The sequence below is a fragment of the Eurosta solidaginis genome, chromosome 2 (genome assembly GCF_040869045.1).
Source record: "Eurosta solidaginis isolate ZX-2024a chromosome 2, ASM4086904v1, whole genome shotgun sequence".
In the NCBI taxonomy this organism is placed as follows: domain Eukaryota; kingdom Metazoa; phylum Arthropoda; class Insecta; order Diptera; family Tephritidae; genus Eurosta; species Eurosta solidaginis.
This window is the reverse complement of record NC_090320.1, coordinates 259,001,414-259,008,235: the sequence shown is the minus strand read 5'-3', so window position 1 is coordinate 259,008,235 and position 6,822 is coordinate 259,001,414.

Sequence of the window (6,822 nt, the reverse complement as noted above, 5' to 3'; positions counted from 1 at the left end):
AAAAAGAACGAAACACGTTCAAAATTAAGAACATTCGTTGACAAAAGTCTGTTAAGTACGTTTTTTCTTAACTCGTGACCGATGGGCTTGTTTTAAGAACGGTTTTTCCAAGCTCACGGTTCGTATTTTATGACCAGGTTGGTATTGATGTGTGAACCTTCTGTGCTCATTTCAAGCACTACTTGGGCTTGATTTAAGATTTTGCGTTCTCACGCTTCGAGAACAATTTGTGGCCGATTTAACATTTTTCGGTGTCAGTTCAAGAACGGTTTGTGCTTGATCTTTGGGGGGAGTGGGGAAGGTAATTTTTCCAAGTAGGTACCCATTCATTTATTTTTTTTTATTAATAAATAATTTTTTTGTCATTAATAAAAAATGTTAAGAAGAAAACAAATTATTACTAAAATTCCAAAAAGGTTTTAAATAAACGCAAATTATGCATTTTTTCATATATTTCTCCTATCGAGAAATTTTTCTTATTTGATAATACAATCTGAATATATATTTAAAACATATCATAACAAGTTTGAGAATTACCTGTGCATATGTGAATTGAGCTGAATGAAAAATAAGAGTTAAAAAAATAGAATAAAACAATTTTTTTTTAAAAACTTCAGAGTTTGACGGCGATCGAACTCGCGTCACACGATCACAGCCGCAACATCATAGCCGCTGGGCCACTACAACTGCTTGGTAACTTATGCCAAATGTTGTATTTAACATTGTAGTGCACACGAATTATACCGTTTCTTTTTTCTTGAACTTAATTTAAGAACATTGTTCTCATTAATAGAACATTTGTTCATATTTTAAGACCAGCCGTTTTCTTTTCAAGAAAATGGTTGTCAGTTCAAGAACAAGGTTGTTGTTTTGAGAACAGGTCGTTCGTTTTTCAAGAACAAAAAAGTGAGAACATTAAAAGCTTGAACTGAGTCCGGTGGTGCTGGATTTTAGAACGGCGTTTTTCTCTGGGTGTTGAGCGCGAGGAGAATAAATATGAAAGCGATTCGAAGGTAATTAAGGGGCACTTCTAACCCTTTGGAGCTAAGTGATTCACTGTAAGCTAAAATTACAGTTTTCAGCACTTTTGAATAACAAGTTAATTTTTTTCAATTTTATTCCAATACATATTACAGGCTAAACAAGTCGGCATTCTAATATTTGCTAGATATTCTTACCAACTCCTTGCCACAATTGAAGCAGAAATTTGGAGTTCCACCAATTGTAAAGCTGAGTACGTCTTCGTTTTTTTCGCATAGGGAAAAGGCGTTGGAAAGGACCACGAAATGGGCCTTAGCCAATCTTGTTTCAGTGAGGTACTCAATATTTTGGAACCGTTGCTTTGTCCACAATGGATAACTTGACCGACTGATACGTTGTCATAAAAAATAGAATTTATGTACATACTTAGCAATACAGGAATTTCACCTTTTTCCACTCAGCTTCCGATTGTACATTATTTATTTATTTCCAATAATAAAAGTACATAATATATATATTATAATTATAAGAGTACCAAATTTCAAAACAAAAAATTACTTTCATTTTGTTTTCCTCGTTCGCCTGTAAAATATGTATATATAAGTGAACAAATTTGGGTTTCCCCGCTGTTCATTTCGCCCGAACAAAGAGTTGCCGATAAGGTGAAATCTTTTTCGAACACGAAAAATTGTTTCGCCACTCTCTGCGATAGGGCAAACAAAATCTGTGAATATTTTCGGGTGAAAATAAAACTCGCGATAAGGGTGACTATTTCCGCCCATAGATAAAGAAGACGATTCATTCAATTGAGGAAAAAGTTTACAGCAAGAACAAAAGACAGCATTTTTAGAAATAGAATATTGTAGCCATTGCCGGGCGACATATTCGCCATTTAAAAGTAACCTTTTTTAATGAGTAGCGGAGAATTTTCTATTATCTGAGTTTTTCGGAAGAGGGAATCCTTTTACTTGACTTGGGGTGTGTTCAACAAGAATTTGACGCAAATTATCGGTTTTTTTTTGCAAAAAGGATTTTTAGTACAAAAGTGTTTATCGAATTTGGTGCCCCTAGAACTTGGTGCGCTAGGCGGGTAGCGTAGTTCGCGTTATGGTAGAGCCGGCCCTGTGTAAGCGACTTATTCGGTTATGCCGCGGAGCCACAAAATTGTTATCTTTTAGTAAATATTTATTTAAGGTGTAAGTTTTAAAGAATTATTTGCCTCAATTCAATTCTTTACGTTTGCCCCAATTGATTTAAGCACAAAGATGTTAACTATGTATTTAAATATTTTATTGTTTTATAGCCATATAAGAAAATGTGTATATATTTTGTGATTATTTGCAATTTATGTGAAATGAAAACCAAAAAAGTTTAATATATAATAGTAATTAAAAATAATGTAAATGAATTATCGAACGAAATTGAAAATAAAAAAGTAAATACATAAATGTGATACATGCAGGCAAGAAAAAAAAAAACTTAGCAAATTTTTTAAAAAGAAAAGGAACCGTGAGCTCTCAAGCAACAATACCAACTAGTTCGTAAAACAGACAACACCCGTCGAAATAAAAAGTTTTGAACTCAATGTTTTTCCAAGCATAAATCGGCTGACTTTAGCAGTTTAATGGTTTAGACCAGAGCCGGCCAAAAGTTGCACATTGTGCAATTTGAGTTCGTATTTTCACACAGACACTAACGATGTGCGATCACGATCGTTTGCTTTCGCTTGTCACTCACTAAAATCAACAGTGAATGCAAAAGGAAAAGTCCATGCTACTTTTTGGGCACATAATAAAAACAATATGCTGCAATGTTAAAGTGACTTTTAATACGTTTTAGTTAGTATTATTAAGTTCCTTTGAACATACATATTAATATTGACAATTTAAATATTAATAATTAATAATAATTAATTAATTATTAATAAATATTGACAATTTAATATAAGTAACTTTTTATACGTTCTACTCAGTTTTATTAATTTTTATACATTTTTTTTTTATTGAATAACTTTATTATGTTTTGAAAATATATATTTCTATCTTTACATTTACTTTGTTTTATAGTTCTTTCTTAATGAAAAAGTGATTTTTTAAAGTTAATTTTGCATTAAAAAACACCATACCTTCTTTTATAAAAAAGCTTTATCTGACTAGCTCGACCTCCGCGTTCTTAGTTATGTGAATATAAGTAAATATTGTTAGGATTAGCTTGAAATCAAATAACCAGAGTCCTTTTTAATTTCGAACTTCACAGTCCACATTTTCTTTTAGCACACTGTGGGGAGTTGTCACTAAATTTTTACACACACTTATGCAATTGTTTTAGTATTTGTGTGGCCGGCTCTGGTTTAGACTCTCTAAATCGCCTGCAGAGTGGAATCATACACCCCTATTCTGCATTTTCGTTCCCGTTCTACGCTCCGCTTTAATCGAAGTTGGGTATTCTGCATTACGACGGAATCGTAACGAGAAGAGGAAGAGCAAATGATTTTTCGAAATCAGCTGTTTGTACGGAATGTGTGAACATTGAATCATAATAAATTAAAGAAAATTTGTAAAAAACACTGAAAACGTTTATATTTTATTATCCACGCCATTCTGTACAAAAAAAAGCAATAGAATATATTTCGGAAGTGTTATATTTTTTTGAGTGAAGTGCTTTCATAATTGTATGTGTGTTTTTGTCGCTCTTTTGGCCAATTCCCTGCCGTGGCCACCAAGTTTTGTTGAACGGATTCCTGCACGAATATAGTTGACATTTTCTGAATTTTATGGACGCTAATTTAATTGCACTGGCCGAAAATACTTTATGAAGATTTATTTATTCTTTCCGCAAGGATTGTTTACGTTTTCGCTTCACCTTCCTCTACACCGGCAGCTTGCTTTGGCATATAACTGGACCCAACGAACAGACACAAATTATAGCTGTCTATTATAATGGAATCAATAGCCGCAGCATTATTTGTGGAGTTTAAAAGCAACGCATACGAAAATGGCCAGGCGAGAATGAAAAGGCAAATATTGCGAGATTTGTGTAATCCATTTGAGATGAGTGACGAATTGTAAGAAATTGAACTTAAAAGTGGTAACGTTTAATGACTTATTTTCTTATTTAGGTTCAAAAAAAAACCTCCGACTTAATAAGGATGCTTTCAAGTATGTGTTAGATACTTTTGCGGGGCAAATACGTCCAAGGACTTCTACATCGACATTGTTTTTGACCTGGAAACATATAAAAAACAGTCATCATCAAGCCTTTTACGTTTCTTAACAAGTTTTACTTACATTTTTGTTAAAATTCTGTTATAATTCAATAAAAAAATAAAAATAAAATATTTTTCCGCCAACAAATTTGCAACTTAGAAAAAAGGAACTACGATCGAAATGCAGAATACACAAAATCTAACGATTCGAAGTTGAATCGAAAGAGATTGGAACACAGAATACCAAAATTGACAAATCGAAAAAATTCCAATCCAAGTCGAAATGCAGAATATGGCTGATAATATTTCGACCACCAGTTCCAAAATGCCTTATCTCGAAATCGGTTTGAACAAACCCTACTTCAGAATTTTTTGCACAAACGCCATATCTAAGAATTTGATTAAAGAACGCTCTATATCAGAATTTTAACACGCACACTGCCTGATATCTTTAGACTTAAAAAGCCACTTGCATGAACTAGGCATATGATCTAGCAGCCTCGTTTGGTTCTGCGATAGCGTGGGTAAATTTGTAGAGCATATTCTTCTCGAGTGCGATTATATGGCAAGAAAAAAAGGAAACATCAATAACCTTTTATGATAGCGTCCTGCGAAAGCCTCCGAAAATGTTCCAGAATACCGAAAGTGTCCCTAACTATCATGAAGTGTGTCCTGGAAGAAAATTTACAAAAAAATGCAACCCTCAGCCATACTTGGTTCAATATGAAGTTTTTGCTAACTGAAGAAAATTTTAGAATCTTATAATTTTCTTGTGTTATCCCTAACTAAGCATCACTTGAACACAGAATGGTTATGTGGTGTCCTGAGTGAGTGCATAAATCAAATTTTACATAAATTATGGTCGAAGGCAATGTGAACTATTTAGTCCATAAGAAAAGCGATCTTCGAAACCGTAACAAGCTATACAGCTATGTGGGGGGATTCAAGGGGTGGTGTAGGGGTTGCCGGCGTAATTTAGCGCTCCTCCCATCCAACTGTAAAACTCTCCTGCTCGTGGAGAATCTTGTTTTTTTTAGCAGACGACGCTCTGGCGACTTCGAGTTCCACACGGAAAGAGGGGGTAGGATGACACAAAAGTCATATCAAATACGTTTCCGAGATGGTAGGGCTACTACCGGATCTGTATCTGGAAAAGAAGCATCAACATAGTTTAACTCCCCAAAAACTTTCGGGGAGTCTCCTTATCGCTACAAAAAAAATTGTTTTAAAAGGCTCAATGATCAGTCAATTCAGGGTCAAGTAGAGCTCTCAAAAATTCTCAGTGAATAAGACACGACGTTTAAAACAATACAAATCCATTTCAAGATCAAAGAAACACTTACAGCTTGTTAGAAAGACGGCAACTTCCCCTAGCGGTAAAGGGGGAAACGGGAGAATGATAATGGAGGCTATAATGGGCGGAGTAGATGGTATCCGACATTACTTATGCGGTGGAAAAATATGTGGTCGGCAATAGTTGAACCGACGATTGCGGGGAGTAACAAGACGATAACAACAGCTCAAGAGATACATTTGGTATGTGTGTAAGATAGCGGACAGCCCAGGATCATATTAGCAGTGGAGAGCAGTAGACAGAAAGCAGCTGAGCGTTGGTATGACCGGGGGGTTTTCCTTTGCAGATGCTCATACGAAGGTGTCTTTCAGCCCTAGTTAATTTATTCGGCGGTCGGTACTTCTCTTAGGGTGTAGTCGCGGGTAGCAAGGGTAAGGATTGTCCTTAGAACACTGCTCCCCCACTAGACACCACAGCTTCGATAATAGCAGTTTTAATAGCTGAACCACGTTAGCCGTGAAGGGAAACTGCCTCCTGAAGACTCACACATCGGTATACTGTCAGAGAAGGGAATCACAGCAAAAAAGCGTCGCTCGCTCTCTCCCAAGCCAGCACAATCCGCTGTGCGGAGATGCGGTATTATGATACACCTTCGTTCAGCCAGCAGCTTGATCCAAGACAGCAGCTGCCGAAAAAATCTCCAAGCAAGAAATCGATTATGTCGGCCTTGCTTAGCCAGGTTTTCGCCTTCTCACAATAGCTCACCACCAAACCAGATTCAAGGGGTTGATAAGTACAATACAAAGCTCTACAGCTTCGGAACTTCCGCAGGCTTCCGCGACCCCAAAACTTTTGGGGAATGTCTTTATCGTTAATACACGACAACAAAAACCACAATAAACAAAACAGAAATTAAAACGCCATTCAGAGGATACTTGGGAGCAATCGACCAGAAAAAGTGAACTGTTTGAACTGGAAGCAAAAGAATCGACCTGAACATTTCCTGGTGAATCGCGGTTAGAAGCTTTCTTAACTTACGTGGACTTCTAAACACGGCTTCACCGACCCTTAGTGATACCAATTGGCGCCAGTTAACCCAGCGAGAAAACAAGTAAACGTTTGAAAGGCTAAGCGTCAACTAGGTAAGTAAGACGCAGTCGAGTTGGCACCAGAAGATATTGGTTCCGATTTCATACCCAGCAAAGAACTGCCCATATCCCTACACTTTCGGAGAATAGTTTTGTGGTTACAATAACAGCAACCACATAACAACAACAATAACAGTTAAGCCTCAATGAACGAATGAATGCAATAAATAGCTCAACACCCTTTTCTTGAAATT